The sequence below is a fragment of the Syngnathus scovelli genome, chromosome 2, assembly GCF_024217435.2.
Source record: "Syngnathus scovelli strain Florida chromosome 2, RoL_Ssco_1.2, whole genome shotgun sequence".
In the NCBI taxonomy this organism is placed as follows: domain Eukaryota; kingdom Metazoa; phylum Chordata; class Actinopteri; order Syngnathiformes; family Syngnathidae; genus Syngnathus; species Syngnathus scovelli.
Window position 1 is genome coordinate 28,133,964 of NC_090848.1, and position 18,344 is coordinate 28,152,307.

Sequence of the window (18,344 nt, forward strand, 5' to 3'; positions counted from 1 at the left end):
TTGTTGTTGTTGTTTTTTAGATGGTAATCACGACACTACCATCCTTATGCTGTAAAAATGTATGTAGTTGTAAATATATTAAAAATACCGAATTTAAGAACGACGCCAAATAGCAAAATTGCGTCATAGTCTGCGACACAGCACAGCTGAGTTATAAACAAACAGGTGTCTGAGTGATGAGCCATGGATTCAAAAGGCAAAAAAAGAAAGATTGCTGATGAGAACAGAGGCTTCAAGAAACAATGGACTGAACTATTTGCTTTCATTGCCAATGCTGAAGCATTGCCTGCATATTTGGTTTGCAATGAGAAGTCAAATAACAAGAGCAATTTGGAGCGACATTTTCAGCTAAAGCATGCTAAATTTGCTGCCGATCACCCAGTTGGAACTGAAAGGAAAGGTGCAATTGCAGTGCTGGTGGAGAAACTTGAGGACCGAAAAAAACAGTTTCAAGAAGTGGATTGCATCTCCAAACTCTACTACTGCTGCAAGTTTTGTTGCAGCCCCGGAGATAATAAAGCGCGGAAAACCATTCACCGATGGCGAGTACATGAAGGATTTATTCATTAAAATATCAGCGTCTATTTTCGGACTTCAAAAACAAAACCGAGATCATTCAGAAAATTAAAGACATGCCTTTCCGCACAAATAATATCACCGATCAGCAGATCCATCCATCCATCCATTTTCTGAACCGCTTAGTCCCCACGGGGGTCGCGGGCGTGCTGGAGCCTATCCCAGCCGTCATCGGGCAGTAGGCGGGGGACACCCTGAACTGGTTGCCAGCCAATCGCAGGGCACACAGAGACAGACAACCAATCGCACTCACACTCACACCTAGGGACAATTTGGAGTCTTCAATCGGCCTACCAAGCATGTTTTTGGAATGTGGGAGGAAACCGGAGTGCCCGGAGAAAACCCACGCGGGCCCGGGGAGAACATGCAAACTCCACACAGGGAGGGCCGGAGGTGGAATCGAACCCGCACCCTCCTAACTGTGAGGCGGACGTGCTACCCAGTGCGCCACCGAGCCGCCCGATCAGCAGATCAAGGACATCAATTCAGCTCCAGCTTTTTCAATTGCCTGTGATGGATGAGTCGTGTGACGTGACCGATACCGAACAGACAGCACTGCTATACAGGTACGTGAACTCTAATGGGCCGCAAGAAGAAATGATCAAATTGACACCACTATTTGTTTTTAAATTATTTTAATAGTAGGCATACAACTTATGTATTGACAGTCTATGTTGCATTATAAAAGGCTTTTAGATTTTTGCGGCTCCAGACAGGTATGTTTTTGTTTTTTTTTGGGCCAATATGGCTCTTTGAACTTTTTGGGTTGCTGAACCCTGGTATATACCATTACATTCCACTTGCTCATGAAATAAAATAAAATAACACTATATAGATTTATAAGCAAATGGGAATGGCCCTTGCAACGATGGGGTACTGGCACATAGAGATACATTGGAATTGGATTTTTTTTTTTTTTTAAATAAAGTACAGCTCCAGAAGCTTTTTGTAGGCTATTACACATATGTCTCCAATTTTTGGTATATCTTGGTGAAGCAAGGGCTGTTTTGTTCAATCACCTGTAAAAGATGCAACCAATCAATTTTTTAAAGGTCCAGTAAACTCATAAAGTAATAATTAATTTTCTAAGTGTGATGTGGTTCATGTTTTCATGATTGTTAAAACCATCAAAATTTGCCTTTTTTGTAGCAAACAGCGTTTTTCCACGCCAACAGTGTTGGACAAAATAAAAAAGCATTTTTTAAATCACTTTCTTATCATGACCATCTTTAGATGAAATGAAGGAATTTAACTATAGTACTTTTTGCCAGTTGTGTAACTTCAATTAAGTGAAAGATAAAGGAGCAAACTCCTGGTCTCTCCTGGATTTGAGAGCAGAAAAAGTGCAAAATGAGGGCTGCACTTTCAGAACAAGCAATTGTAAACCTCAACTAACAGTTGTCAAAAATTTCAAGTGATTTTTCTAAACATGAACGGAAGTAACCGATGAAACAAGGACCTGGCAACCATGGCTGTACTTTGGCCCCGCCTACAGTTACAACAGCACGAGAGCGTGAGTGCTGGCCGGAGCACAACAACGATCCTTCACGGACATTTACATATACAGTGGCCTGTAAATGCATCCATCCATCCATCCATTTTCTGAACCGCTTAGTCCCCACGGGGGTCGCGGGCGTGCTGGAGCCTATCCCAGCCGCCATCGGGCAGTAGGCGGGGGACACCCTGAACCGGTTGCCAGCCAATCGCAAGGCACACAGAGACAAACAACCATTCGCACTCGCACTCACACCTAGGGACAATTTGGAGTGATCAATCGGCCTACCAAGCATGCTTTTGGGATGTGGGAGGAAACCGGAGTGCCCGGAGAAAACCCACGCGGGCTCGGGGAGAACATGCTAACTCCGCACAGGGAGGGCCGGAGGTGGAATTGAACCCGCACCCTCCTAACTGCCTGTAAATGCATCTGTGTAAAATTATATTTGGTCCTTATTGATTCCGGTTGCAGTTTGGATTGGACGGTTCGGCGGCCTGGCTGCCAGTTGATGAACCCTGTTGTAGAGGGTTAACTACATCTATAGCACCTCCTAATTGCTCAGAAGACTGTTTGGGCTTTCATGATGTTCAAAAATTTTTTGTTAGTTTTCATGGAACATGGTTAAGGTGACAATGTGTCGTTTGTAACGAAAAGAATGGCCCTTTTCAATGTCTAAATAAGCAGAAAAACAAAATATATATATATTTTAGAAATTTAATTTTATAATAATCCATCCATTTATTACACTGCTTATCCCCACAGAGGTCGCGGGCGTGCTGGTGCCTATCCCACCAGTCCTTAGGCAGTAGGTTGCCAGGGCACACAGAGATGAACAACCATTTGCACTTGCACTCACACCTAGGGACTATTTGGAGTGCTCAATTGGCCTACCAAGCATGTTTTTGGGATGTGGGAGGAAACCCACTCTCCTAACTGTGAGGCAGACGTGCTAACCGAGCCGCCAATTGTATAATAATAATAATAATAATAATAATAATAAAATTAATATGATTATAATTAACTAGAAAATGCAATTTCTGGAGAAATTGCGTGTGAAGGCAAAGACTATAAATGGGAATTTAAAAAAAAATTGCGCCAAAATTTTTTGAAATGGGAACAAAATGAAAACTACAGGTTCAAGAGGTTCACCTTGGAGTTCAAAAGTTGAAACGGGTTGAATCGGACAAAAATTGTAAAAGTTAGAGCAAATGTTTTATTTAGGTCACTTCTGGTTTTATTTAGGGCACTTCTTGTTGAAATAAGGTCAGTTCCGGTTTATTTGGTGCACTTCCGGTTTAATTTAAGTCACTTCCGGTTTAGCAGAGGTCACTTCCGGTTTATTTGGGGTCACTTCCGGTTTAAAAAGGTCACTTGCGGTTTATTTGGGGCACTTCCGGTTTGATTAGGGGCACTTTCGGTTTACCTGAGGTCACTTCCGGTTTATTTGGGGTCACTTCCGGTTTACCTGAGGTCACTTTAGGTTTATTTGGGGTCACTTCCGGTTTACCTGAGGTCACTTCCGTTTTATTAGGGTCACTTCCGGTTTGATTTGGAGCAATCTGGGATCCAGTAATTTTGGAAGTGACATTATATTGAAGCTCTGTAATAGTATGTACAGCTTTTTCTTATAATCTTTAATAAAATGCTCTCCGAGCTCTCTAGCTATAGGATTAATGCCCCTCTTGGTCACTTCTTGGACCATCTTCTCTATTATTTTCAGGAGAGGAATAACCTTTGAGCCAGACACTTTTCTGCTACGAAAGCTCCACAGTTGCTTCATGAAACGGAGCTAAAATTGGCAGACACCCAGTGATATGTGCATAGTCTTCTGATTTTAGGATGGGGATATCTCTGTCCAAGCCACTCAACGGAGTGGTTGTTTCCAGCTGTGACATCTGCTTTGAACAGGAATGACTGGGCAGCAGTGAGAAGGAGGTGCTTTTCCCATTGTACCCTACTATCATTGAGCGTTTGCATTCCAACATGTCCTCCCCCTCAAGTAATTGCTGCCTCCCCTCCTTTCTCTGAAGCCTTGCAGGGATGAGTGAGCTAACCTGTCTGTGAAATGCAGCCACTCAAGTTTACAGCTTCCGTGCCTGCGGTGTGGACCACCAGAGCATGTTGGAGCATGCCCACTGGTGAGTACGAACAACATACACTAACCCTGCCTTGTGCTATACTTCAGGACAAAGACCTTTCTGTATCACCTGGTTCATTATCTTTGTTTAGCTTCTTCCTGACTACAGAAGAAGTGAGGGGATAAGTAAGTACATATATAGGCAAGCATCTTTTGTGTACATCAAATCACAGCTCAGCCTTAGTCCGCAAGGACAGAATGACACTTTCTTTCTTTTTGTTTGTTTGTTTGTTTGTTTGTTTGTTTCTTTCTTTCTTTCTTTCTTTCTTTCTTTCTTTCTTTCTTTCTTTCTTTCTTTCTTTCTTTCTTTCTTTCTTTCAGAAACTGTACATCAACACATGTGCACCTTAGAAACCAATAAGACCCTGCCATCGCCTATTTAAGCATGACTGTCACCACATCCTTTCCGGTTCACCAAGATTGCCTCACAGCTTCATGCACCTCGGTAACAAGTCTCCATACGAGCCTCCTCTCACCTACAAAAGTCAAGTCAGGCTGGCAGCTTCCTGTTGCGAGATTGAGCTTGTGATCATGCCGTGGAGGAGCTCCTGCCGTGGAGTCCCTGCTCGACATCCTGCTCCCATCAGTCAATCTAACAAAATCACTCCGTTGTTTCATCATTTTAATGTCTTTATTTGTCATTTAAAGCAGTGGTCCCTAACCTTTTTTGCGCCACGGACTGGTTACGTGTCAGAAATATTTTCGCGGACCAGCCTTTATACATATAAATAATACATTTACGTATATAAATAAATAATACATTTATAATAAATATATAAATACAATGAAATAAAATGATACGACTGGCATAAAAACAAGTATAAACGACATAAAAATAAAACTCACCATTACGTTGAATTAGTGGGAGCACTGAGCTTGTTTCTCAGAAACGAGCCGGTCCCATCTTGGCATAATCGGAGACAATGACACCTGAAGTGGTTAAGGTTTGTCTTTTAATACAGGATGCTTGGTCTCCATGTGCCGAAGCAGTTTTGAAGGCTTCATTGCCTCGTTAGCTAGGCTGTCGCCACATATTATGCAGAGTGGGCTTGGCGCGTCAGAGTCACCTGTGGCGATAAATCCATATTTTAAGTAGGACTCCAGAAAATTTCTTTTAAAAGCAGCTTCCCTTTTCTTAGAAGTCGTGGCCTCCTCTTCTTCCGTCTCCTCATTGGGCTTTTTTCCCTTTCCGAAGAAGCTTTCGTAACATCTCTGCTTCTTGCTCATATTTGCTTGCTTCGCGGGCTCGACTGGGGAAACGTGTCACGTGACCGGGACGAGCGTCTTGACCTGAATTAATTGATCATCGATGAGAATTTTTTTTTTTTTTTTCTGTGCGGCTTGGCAGCCCGGTACCAAGTGACCAACGGACCAGTACTGGTCCGCGGACCGGGGGTTGGGGACCCCTTATTTAAAGAATTCAACATTGGTATTTCTTCACACAATTGATACTACAAATCACTGATGATGATTTAATAATACACTCGCCTGAATTGTGTACCCACCACAGTCTCATAATGCCGCTTACTCACTAAGCACGCCTAACTCCAATACCTTGATTGCTCTGCGACATTTTCACATTATTTGCTGTCTCTACTGCATAAACGTTATAATTTATGTGGCACAGGAATGAACCAATATGGCTGGGAATATGCATAACATGCACAGTTCATTTGATGATGAATTTTCTCTCATCTAGTAATAGAATCAGGATAGGTCATTGTGCCTATTAGTGTTGTACGTAGTAAAATCTTGTTGCTGGCTGGGATCAGCTGCATTATGTACCTTGCATCCTGTAGATAATTTAGTTAGCTGGGGAGCTGATTTTTTCAGGGGAAACTCCATTCGTTTGTTGCTACTCCCTAGAGAGGCTGGCAGCAAACTAACGACAGATGTTGAGGTGTTGTTGTGTTTTGTTGGCTCCCATGTTGTTGAAGATGTTAGTCTACCCTGGCAGACCCAAATATATTGTGAGGGCCTCCTGTGAACATCTAGAAGAATCCCCTGTCTGAAGGAGTTTCAACTCCCATCTCCGGACACCTTCACCCACGTCACAAGGAAGGCTGGAAACATTTAGTCCAGGTGAACCATGTTCCCCTCCGTTGTCACGGCGGCTGACCGGTTGTAACATGGAATCTGCCTCGATTGGAAGCAATTCCCTGAACCTGTGGGTGGACTCCAGCGGTAAGCGATGCCGTTAAGAAGAAGAAGGGGACCTGTCGGGCCTTTTTGGCTTGTGAGACCCCGAAGGCAGCTGGTGGTACTGGCAGACCAAGCAGAATTTAGCTTTGGTGGTCGCCAAGGCAGAAAACTAGGGCATGGGAGGAGCTCGGTGAGGCCATGAAAAACAACTTTTAGACGGCTTTCATTAAATTCTCTTCCACCATACGACGTCTCAGAAGGGGCATCATTAACCTTGTGTAGAGATGGAATGCTGCTGACCCTAACTTGGGATGTTGTGAGTTGGTGGGTAGAATACTTCCTCAAATCCACAGACGCTCCTCTTGAAGCAGCAGAGTCTTCAACACTTTATTTATTACTTCACAGTTATTATTTATTATTATTGTTATTATTTATTTCATACTCAACACTTTATTGCTCTGCGCTTTATTTATTACTCTCCTCTTTATTTGTTACTCATGGACAATATTCTCTTTTGTACTATTTCTGTGTAAGCTACTGGAACCAGAATTTCCTTGGGGAGCAGTCCTAAGGGATAAATAAAGTTGAGTCTATGTCTACAAATCACTTAATCGTCAAGCCATCTCTTATCTCTCTCTCAGCTAATCATCCCTACTGTCCTTGCTGTACCCTTCACTCACAAGATGCTGGCGTCCTCCCTTTTGCTCAAACTCATAAACAATAGCAGGCAGCAGGGGGTTCTCTTTCTGTGCACTTCTGGAATCAATTACCAAGTGTTTGAAATGATCTGCCTATACAGATGTTTAAAACCGAACTTCAAACTCATTTCTTTACAAAATATGTTGACTTTGAAAGTTAGAATGAGAGAAACCAAAAATAGATGACAAAAATTCTGCTCTCAGGATGTATGATCTCAAGTTTTAAAGCAGTCATGGTTTCAAATGTGGGTTTGACTTCCACACAGGGTTCAAAGTTCAATGTGTGACCCACTGAGCCATGAGACAACTCTGGTTCATAATCAATGAAGGTTTCAATCGAGCGTTAAGGTTGCAAAAGCATTTTTTCTCCAGGTTATCATGAGTCGAAAAATTCAGCTGTGCAATGTGTGATCTTGGGTTGTAAAGCAATTCAGGTTTTATAGAAGGGTTGGGCTTTCACATAGAGTTCTGATTTTTAATCGTGATTCAAAAAAATGAGTACAAAAAATGTAAATGTCAGGATGTGTGACTTAGGGTTTGAAAAAAGAAAGTTTTGAAGGAGGGTTTAAAACAGGGGTGTCCGGCCCACTTGACATCTACCGAGGCCATATGTGGCCCCCAATGTGAAATGAGACATTGGGGGCCACATATGGCCTCGGTAGATGTCAAGTGGGCCGGACCATTAAAATTATACCGTACTCTGCTATAAATAACCAAAATATCATGTCTTTCCTTTTTTGTGTGTGTGTGTAAAGATGCACAAGAACATTAGGAAAATGCTGAAATTTAATTAACATTCCTTTTACAAAACATTAATAGCATTTCATTAACATTAACATAACTTAAAACATTAACAGTAATGCACTTTAAGATTAAACGAGATTTATAAAGAAAGGAATTTTTAAACCATTTACACGTGTGCATATAAAATCTAAATTTACTCCCTGCCTACACCTTACAAACTAAGAAGAGTGCTATTAAGTGTGTAAAGAAGAAAGTATTCACATGTCCTGTAAATGTGGAAACTTCATACATGAAACACACATACACATACAATACATATTGAACATTCGTGGAGTTGCATGAACAGTAGAAATCCACCATACGTTTTTGTAGTGAAGTTGCTGACTAACATTGAACTGCACACTTTTTTAATCACCACAGTAAGGATTCATCTTCACAGAGCTGTATTTTTTCAACGCATACAGTATCTAAGGCAGCATATCTAAGGTAGCATTTTAAAGGCATTAGACGAGTTGGACTTGTTTTTGTTCCAGATACTTGGCATCTTTTGGCCTGTACAAGTGCATCAATACCAGGTGCCATGTTCTGACTAGCTGTCACTTTCAGAATGTCATTTAAGTGCTTGTTTGTGAGCCTTGAACGCATTTTTGTTTTATTGATATTCATTACTGAGAAAATTTGTTCACAAAGGTAGGCTGTCCCAAACATGCACACACCTTTAGCAGCCAGGGCTGTTAATTTGGGGTACCCTGGTAATAGATACTGATCAAATTTGTCCAGACCTACAAAGGCAAATTTGCCCTTAAAATCTGCATGTCTTCGGCTGTTGTGGTGTTCATCATTGGCACCAACTCAAGAAACTCTTCAGTAACAGTCAAGGTCTCATCAACTCCACAAATAATGGAGGCCAGTTGTGCCACGTCTGTGATGTCGGTGCTCTCGTCAATTGCAACAGGAAATGCAATAAATGACTTGACTCTCTGTTTCAATTGGCTGTCTAAATCTGCGGATTGGTCTGAAATCCTCTCTAGTATAGTATTCCTTGTCAGGCTAGTGTAATTAGCAAAAGCTTGTCGCTTCTCGGGACGTACAAGTTCAGCCGCCTTCATCATGCATCGTTTAACAAAGTCACCATCGTAATACGGCTTTGATGCTAATGCTACTATTTCGCTGGCAATCAGGTAGCTGGCTTTTACTGCTCTTTCACTGACTTGTCGGCTCTGGATGAAAGTTGACTGCTGTTTCCTCAGACCTGCCTGCAATTCGTTGATCTTATCTCTTCTCAGATGTCCTTGCAAGCCGTCATATTTTTTGCTGTGACTAGTCTCGTAGTGGCGTCGAATATTATATTCCTTCACTACCAAACTTGTTGCAAACACACCAACCACAAAGGTTTTCCGTGCTTATCTATAAATAAATAGGACGTGGTCCATTTTTCATTGAAAATTCTACACTCCGTATCTACTTTTCTCCGTTTGGATAATGACGTTTTGGCGAATGAGGGTGTGTGTGTGTGTGTGTGTGTGTGTGTGTGTGTGTGTGTGTGTGTGTGTGTGTGTGTGTGTGTGTGTGTGTGTGTGTGTGTGTGTGTGTGTGTGTGTGTGTGTGTGTGTGTGTGTGTGTGTGTGTGTGCGTGTGTGCATGTGTGCGTGTGTGCATGTGTGCGTGTGTGTGTGGAGTGGGGGGTGGGTGTAGAGACCAGGGTAGAAACAACATCGTAGCAAGCAGAAATGGGCGCATTGTTACCGTCTGCTGTGTTGGGTCTGTCTTCTCTGATCAAAACAATGTTGTCTTCTCACGTCACTGATTTCTATTATATCAAAAAAAATATTTTAGGTTCATTACCTAACCTATTTCGGCGGTTTCAAGGCGGAAGAAACCGCCGAAACATGTCAGGTAATGAACCTAAAATAATTTGTTTGATATAAAAGAAACCAGTGAAGTGATTAAGAAAAAAAGAAAAAACAAGATGAACTTAGTACAACTAATGTTGTCTTCTACTCTAATCAAAACAGTGTCCCCCATAGTGGATAATCCATGAATTGCATATTATTAAAAATATTAATTCCGTGTATTTCATGCATTTTTTCACTTTTAAATTATCCCGCGGGCCTGATCGAACGCGGGCCTGATCGAACCTCCTTGCGGGCCGGTTCCGGCCCGTGGGCCGTATATTTGACACCGCTGGTTTAAAAGGTGAGTTTGGCTTCCAAGCAGTATTTCCATGTTTGACAGTGATTACAACTTGGAGATGAAAACTTCAGGGTTGTGAAAGTCTCAGCACAGAAAAAAAACAAGATCCAAAGTCACGGGGGCAACCCACTGTGCCACTTAGTTTACATGCATCAGCATACTTGTAATGGTTTATTAACATGTCTCCAATCATGCAGCCTGTTTTGCAACCTCCTAGCTGCTTAGACAAGCCATCCATGTATAAGTTAAAGAGGGCAGGTGATAGAATTCGGATTTGTTCCCAGTGAGGGTTGGACTACACAAAGGTTGCCCTTTGTCACCAATTCTGTTCATAATTTTTATGGACATAATTTCTAGGCGCAGCCGAGGCATTGAGGGGGTCCGGTTTGGGGACCTCAGCATCGCGTCTCTGCTTTTTGCAGACGACGTGGTGCTGTTGGCTTCTTCAGGCTGTGATCTCCAGCTCTCACTGGAGCGGTTCCCAGCCGAGTATGAAGCGGTCGGGGTGAGGGTCAGCACCTCCAAATCCGAGTCCATGGTCCTCGGTCGGAAAAGGGTGGAATGCCCTCTCCGGATCGGGGATGAGATCCTGCCCTTAGTGGAGGAGTTCAAGTATCTTGGGGTCTTGTTCACGAGTGAGGGGAGGATGGAGCGCGAGATCGACAGGTGGCTCGGTGCAGCGTCGGCAGTAATGCGGACTCTGTACCGGTCCGTCGGATTCGTTCCCAGTGAGAGTTGGACTCCGCCAAGGCAGTCACCGATTCTGTTCATAACTTTTATGGACAGAATTCCTAGGTGCAGCCGAGGTGTTGAGGGTGTCCGGTTTGGGGACCTCAGCATTGCGTCTCTGCTTTTTGCAGACAGCGTGGTGCTGTTGGCTTCTTCAAGCCGTGATCTCCAGCTCTCACTGGAGCGGTTTGCAGCCAAGTGTGAAGCAGTCGGGATGAGGATCAGCACCTCCAAATCTGAGTCCATGATCCTCAGTCGGAAAAGGGTGGAATACCCTCTCCGGATCGGGGATGAGATCCTGCCCCAAGTGGAGGAGTTCAAGTATCTTGGGGTCTTGTTCACGAGCGAGGGCAGGATGGAGCGTGAGATCACCAGGCGGATCGGTACAGTGTTGGCTGTGATGCGGACTCTGTACCCGTTCGTCGTGGTAAAGAGCTGAGCCAAAAGGCAAAGCTCTCAATTTACCGGTCGATCTACGCTCCTACCCTTACCTATGGTCACAAGCTATGGGTCGTGAACGAAAGAACGAGATCCCGGATACAAGCGGCCGAAATGAATTTTCTCCGCAGGATGTCCGGGCTCTCCCTTAGAGATAGGGTAAGAAGCTCGGTCATCCGGGAGAGACTCGGAGTAGAGTCGCTACTCCTCCGCGTTGAGAGGAGCCAGATGAGGTGGCTCGGGCATGTCATCAGGATGCCTCCTGGATGCCTCCTTGGGGAGGTGTTCGGGGCATGTCCCACCGGTAGGAGATGCTGGGGACGACCCAGGACGCGCTGGAGAGACTATGTCTCTCAGCTGGCCTGGGAATGCCTTGGAATCCCCCGGGATGAGCTGGATGAAGTGGCTGGGGAAAGGGAACTCTGGGAGTCCCTCCTAAAGCTGCTGCCCCCGTGACCCGACCCCGGATAAGCGTAAGAAGATGGATGGATGGATGGATGGATGGATGGATGGATGGATGGATGGATGGATGGATGGATGGATGGATGGATGGATGGATGGATGGATGGATGGATGGATGTTCTTAGCCTTCCTAGGGTGGGAGAATATATAGTATATTAGAGTATACAGACTGTGTAACCTCTTACATCACAAAGTGCAATGATGATGTGACCCACACGAAATACATCATCACTCGGGCTAACTGGAAGCCATGGCTGACAGGGGCTGTCCTCAGGCTGCTGAGGGCCAGAGATGAAGCCTACAGAGCTGGGGATGAAGCTGGCATGCAAACAGCGAGGGCCAACCTGTCCCGTGGCATCAAGGAAGCAAAAAAGCCTATGGCATTCGGACCATCACGGACTACAAGCCCGCGTTGCAGAGCTGTGAGGGCAACGCCCCTCTGCTCAAAGATCTGAACCGCATATTTGCTCGCTTTGACGCTCAGAACAGCACTTGCCCGCTGAAGACCCCTCCCCCTCCTTACGAGCAGCCCTTGTGCCTCTCTGCCGATAGCGTGAGGAGGATACTTACTGCTATCAACACCCGTAAGGCGGCATGCCCAGACAACATCCCAGGTCGAGCGCTGAAGGACTGCGCTGAGGAGCTTAAGGGTGTCTTCATAGACATCTTTAACACTTCCCTGCAGCAAGCCATCGTCCCATCATGTTTCAAGGCTGCCACCATCATACCTGTGCTGAAGAAAACTGCTCCATCCTGCTTCAATGACTACCACCCGGTGGCACTGACACCCATTATCATGAAGTGCTTTGAGCGGCTTGTCATGACGCACATCAGATCCATTCTCCTCCCCACCCTTGACCCTTTTCAGTTTCCATACCGAGCCAAACGGTCCTCTGAGGATGCAATCTGCTCTGCCCTCCACTCAGCCCTGACCCACCTGGAAAAAAGAGACTCGTATGTGAGATTGCTGTTTGTGGACTTCAGTTCTGCATTCAACACCACTGTACCACAGCGACTCATCTGCAAACTCGACGAACTGGGACTCAGTACCTAACTCTGCAACTGGCTACTGGACTTCCTCTGTCGGAGGCCTCAAGTAGTACTTGTTGGCGACAATATCTCAAGCAGCATCACGCTGAGCACGGGGGCCCCCCAAGGCTGCGTGCTCAGTCTGCTGCTCTTCACCCTGCTGACGCATGACTGCACTGCAACCTACAGCAACAACCACGTAGTGAAATTTGCTGACGACACGACTCTGGTTGGTCTTATCACCAAGGGCGACGAGACTCAATACAGGTCGAAGGTTGACCTTCTGACCACATGGTGTAGGAACAACAACCTCCTGCTGAATGTCAGTAAGACCAAGGAGATTGTTGTTCCGGAAGGGTCACACCCAACACCTGCCACTGACCATCGACGGTGCTGTGGTGAAGAGAGTGAGCAGCACCAGATTCCTGGGGGTGCACGTCAGTGAAGACCTCTCCTGGACCACCAACACTGCATCACTGGCGAAGAAAGCTCAGCGCCACCTGTACTTCCTGTGGAAACTCAGGCGAGCAAGTGCTCCACCAGCCATCATGACCACATTCTACCATGGCACCATTGAGAGCATCTTCTCCAGTTGTATCACTGTGTGGGGTGGAAGCTGCACTGAACACAACATGAAGGCCCTGGAGCGCATAGTGAACACGGCTGGTAAGATTATTGGTGCTTCACTCCCCTCCCTGAAGGACATAAACACCTCCCTTCTCACCAGCAAGGCGACCACGATTGTGAGTGATGTGAGTCACCCCGCTCACACTTTGTTTGATCTACTGTTAGAAAAATTGTATATATATGTTATCATGCGTTCTCTAATGAGTACTTATTCATAATGTTACTGTTCAGTATGCTTGCTGCTTTGCCTTGCTTATTCTTATATTGTACAACAGAACAGAAGGATTACGGCTGGGTCAGGGGCGAGATGACGGTTGTGTCAAACAAGATACTGCTGACATCTCAGCATCCACGAGACGAAGCCACAATCTCTCCCGAACAGGAACAATATCTGAGGACATCTTCATTAGACAGTTTGGTCCAATTTATTTTAACCTATTGGCTTTCTTCATTCTTAGTAAGCGTATCTACCTTTAATACCATGGCAATGGGGGATGTGGTCAGTTGTGGCTAAATCATACTAAATCGTCATACTATCTATCGAGGCATGAGCATCAACAGTGGATACCACGTGATCCAGCCATGACGAGGTATTCCATGCCTCACTGACATAAGTGAAACTTGTGTCAGGCAAGAGCATTTTACTTGATATTACCAAATTGGCATCTTTTGTGAAACTCTCCATATTTTTAGCAAATAGAGATGAACTTTCAGACAGATCTGCATTATAGTCCCCTAAGACATAGATGCATGACGTAATATTATCCTCAATAAAGGATTGAATGAAAGCAAGCCTGCTAACATACTTATCAAAATGATCATAGGATTCATATGGTGTGTAGATATTTAGAATAATAAAACATTTACCATTAAAATTAAACTCAAGCCCAATAGCTCAGCCAGCATTTAAATGCACAATTTTAACCATGGGGTCATATTTAATGTTCCATAAGATAGCGACACTTCTAGCACTCCTACCTTGGTGTATTCTTGTGCTAAGGTCCATGGTGGACTCACCCGCACCGTTGAAGTGTGGGTGCAGTGTGTTGAGTTTGTCCAAGTCTTGCTTTGCCATCCAAGACTCTTGTATACACAAGACGTCACAGTCATCCAGCAGTGTGTCCACCACCAGCCGCCTCGCTTTGTCGGCAGCTGTATGTCCTACTCGTAGGCCACGAGAATTGTAGGACACAACACGCATTATGAACCCATGATATTCCCATCAGGGCCGCTGGTCTCCCCGCTGTCCCGCGTCACCTCCACCGCAGCAACCGCGGCGGCGGCTGTCGACGCTCCGTCTCCGGGGCGCCTCCTCCCCTTGCTCTGCGGGGAAGGGATCCTTTCTGGGAGCCTCACCCCGCCTGCTGCTCCTCTTGGGCGGCGAGGTTCAAAGTACTGTCTGACGACTGACCCGGCTGGCCAGAACTAAGGGTCATACATCTCCTTCCAGTCGTTCCATTCAGCGGTAATACAAAAGGAACTGAATCTGCTGTATGGCGTCTTGATTTTCCTGCATTTCACATCGCGGTTCATTGTCCCTTGCAGAAATTCACGAAGAGTATCAGCGTCAAGGTCCAGCGTGAATTTCGTAGCGAACACGCTGACTAACTTAGTTTTCACCGTGGAAAGTTTATCGTTGTGTGTTACTGCCGTCCTTGAAATGCTGGCCTTTTTCCGTGGATGTTTGGCTGCGCGGTGAGCAGAGCTCTCTGGGGCTGCCGCTTGTTTTTTCCTACGTTTCACCACAGTACTCCAGCTGTTGGCCTTGGACTTTCCCGGGACAATTTCAAACCCCTGAGAGGTCTCTCCAAGCGGCTCAGATGTCAACCACCCTCTGCCTCGCACCGAAGTTTTTCGGGCAGACTCAGGAAAAAGGTGCGCGCCGCTCTTCCGCATTCTCCTCTTCCATTGCCATGCTGCGGCTCAGTTCAGACCCGTTGCTCGAGGAGCCTTCTTCCGCAGGCTGAGAAGTAGCCACCGCCAGGTGAGCAGCCAAGGAGGACTCGCACCCCCCAACAACAGTTGCCGTATTTTCCACCGCCACCAGTCGCTGGTTAAAGGAGCCCGAGAGCTCCAACAACTTCTCACATGCAGTCATCAGTTCAATGTCGGAGTTGATCTGCTGCATTCTTCCAAGTAGCGCAGAGATGTCAACATGTTTGAATGAGATGGGAGGTAGTTCATCAAGATAATGTGACACAAATCTTGGTCCCATCTGCCTTTTCTCCTTGAACACAGCCAAGCACATTTTCTTTTCTCCTCTGTGAGTTGACCAGCGTTTGTCGTCAGGAAACAGCTCTGCCATCGTGTCTTTGGCAGCCTCAATCCGTTGCGAACTAAAGCTAGTCTTGACTATTTTGATAATGTTGTCTTGGTCAAGCGTTCTCGACTTTATCAGTAGAAAGTTCAATAGTTCATCTTCCACTATTGGTCCTCCATCCATTGTATGATAGATCACAGGTTTAATGCGGGCAAACGTTTCCACATCACACCGACGCTGCCATCTTTTCCGGTCCGGCTTATATAGGTTTTTTCCCATGATTTTTCTCATGACTAATACACTTATACACTCATAAAAAGGCTGTGGACCACTGTTGCGCTGTTATGTTAATAAACGTGATGCGGCCCTAAATAATTTCCCTGAAGGAGTAATCCCAAGGGATTAATAAAGTTGAGTCTAAGTCTAAGTCTAATCATCACTTTCCTGACAATCATCTTTGTGTATATTCTCTTACAAATGGACCTTACGCGATCATGCGGCGACTTTACATGCATATTCCAATCGGACACTGAGAAGGAAGATTTTGCTGGTTTCAGTGGACAGGAGGAAGACAAAGACGGCCCTCAGTGACTTTGTTGACTGGTATGTGTTTTTTTTTACCCGCCTAGTTAGCGCTGTTACTTCCGTGTTTACAACAAAATGTTAATGTTATTAAAACTTTAGCCCAGCTAGTGCTGTTACTTCCGTGTTTACAACGAAATGTTAATGCTATTAAAACTTAAGCCCAGCTAGTGCTGTTACTTCCGTGTTTACAACGAAATGTTAATGTGATTAAAACTTTAAAAAGGCTTTCTGTGTACTGTCTTTCTTTGTAAATAACCCGTGCGCACGTGCGGCTTATAGTCCGGTGCAGCTTATATAAGTATAAAAAAATCATGAATTTTAGCTGGTGCGGCTTATAGCCCGAAATTTACGATATATTTCTGGGGATTTCAATATTGATTCTTTAAAAGCAAATGAACATAAACCCACCTATGATTTTCTAAACACCATGTATTGTTTACACTTGCACCCTAAAATTACAAGACCTACCAGAATAACATCTGGAAGTGCTACATTGATTGATAATATATTTACAAATGATGTAGCCAGTAACTCTGTTGGTGGACTTCTAGTCTAGTGATCATTTGCCAATATTTACCACTTTTAATACAGAATCTAATCTGCTAGAGATCAACAAGAATACAATTTGGAAAAGAGTCAAGTCGCCAGAGACTCTGAATGCTAAAAAATGACTTAATTGAGCAGAATTGGAATGAGGTTTATTGCAGTAATGATGTCGATACAGCTTATAGTATATTCTTTAACTTATTTAAAATGCTATTCAACAAACACTGTCCCTTAAAACCACTGAAAATAAATTGTAAGCATAGTATTCGTGGATTACTGGAGGGATTAGAAATGCATGTAAAAAAAAACTTTATAGAGACTTCATTAAAACGAACATCTGAAGCTGAAAGCACAAAAAAAAAATCTACTATCACACGGACTGCTAAGAAAGATTACTATCATAGATTACTAAAAGATAACAGGAACAATGTACGAGGCATGTGGAACATCCTCAGCTCCATAATTAAAAATCAAAATACTTCACAAAAAACGTACCCCTCTTACTTTACTGAGAATAAAGAAACACTTGACAACATGAATGAAATTGCTAATAAGTTTAACAAGTACTTTGTGGACATTGGTCAAAAATTTGCTGGAGAAATCACTGGTACTGAAAGTCCTGATTATTCTTTAATAGATAGGAAAAGAAACTCTGTTTCTTTTAGATGTAAATTAGAGGGAAGTTATCAACATTGTTTCCAAAATGTAAGCCAAAACTGTCTACAGATTGTGATGAAATTGATATGAAAACTGTAAAATGGGTTATTGACGGTATTGCCAAGCTTTTAACATACATCTTTAATTTATCATTTATGTCTGGCAAATTCCCAGAGATAAAAAAAAGCGAAAGTAATTCCACTTTACAAAAACTCCGATTTGCACATTTTCACAAACTACCGACCCATCTCTATCATGTCACAATTTTCAAAAAATACTAGAAAAATTATTTGATGCCAGACTTGAGTCATTCATACAAAAATACAACATGTTAACAGATAGCCAATATGGTTTCAGGAAAAAACATTCACAATAGAGGAGATAATAAACTCCATTGACAGTAACAAACACACTGCCGGAATATTCATTGACTTAAATATAGCTTTTGATACCATAGATCCCAACATTTTGGCCAATAAACTGGAACATTATGGTATTAGAGCAGTGGTTCTTAACCTTATTGGAGGTACCGAACCCCACCAGTTTCATGTGCGCATTCACCGAACCCCTCTTGAGTGAAAAACTTTTTTTTCTAATTCAAGACATTAATGTTTCTTACTGTTACACAAAATGAGCCATGCATGAACATCACCTTGTTCAAAGAACATAAGCAACACAACTCAAAACAAATTACATACCTGCAAATCAGTGTGACTTCTGCTGTTGCCTTTGCGAGACCAGTTCAGATATGCGTCAGTGGAGGCTCTACCGAACCCCTGAGACGGACTCACCAAACCCCTAGGGTTCGATCGAACCCAGGTTAAGAACCACTGTATTAGAGGAATTGCTCTGAACTGGATCAAAAGTTACATAAGTAACAGACAGCAGTTTGTGAAAGTGGGTTGAAGAGAGAGCAACAGCAATGTCTAAATACTCTTATTAATTTATGCACACATAGTTATTCAATCAGAACACTGACACAGCACACACAACTTGGTAACTTTTCCATTACACATACGTAAGGCA

The 18,344-nt window shown here is 43.9% G+C and overlaps 1 long non-coding RNA gene across 3 annotated transcripts; it reads left to right on the forward strand.

The window, feature by feature from the left end:
- Positions 1-68: 68 nt before the first annotated feature.
- Positions 69-16,340, forward strand: LOC125988430 (uncharacterized). Of its 3 annotated transcripts, XR_007488368.2 has the most exons (5): positions 75-1,142; positions 3,910-4,006; positions 4,102-4,209; positions 4,301-4,334; positions 4,530-16,340. It is a non-coding gene; the product is annotated as an uncharacterized lncRNA (long non-coding RNA). The 3 variants fall into 3 exon arrangements; XR_007488369.2 differs by having other exon boundaries at positions 69-1,142; positions 3,896-4,006; positions 4,102-4,334; XR_007488367.2 differs by having other exon boundaries at positions 74-1,142; positions 4,102-4,334.
- The last annotated feature ends 2,004 nt before the right edge of the window (positions 16,341-18,344 follow it).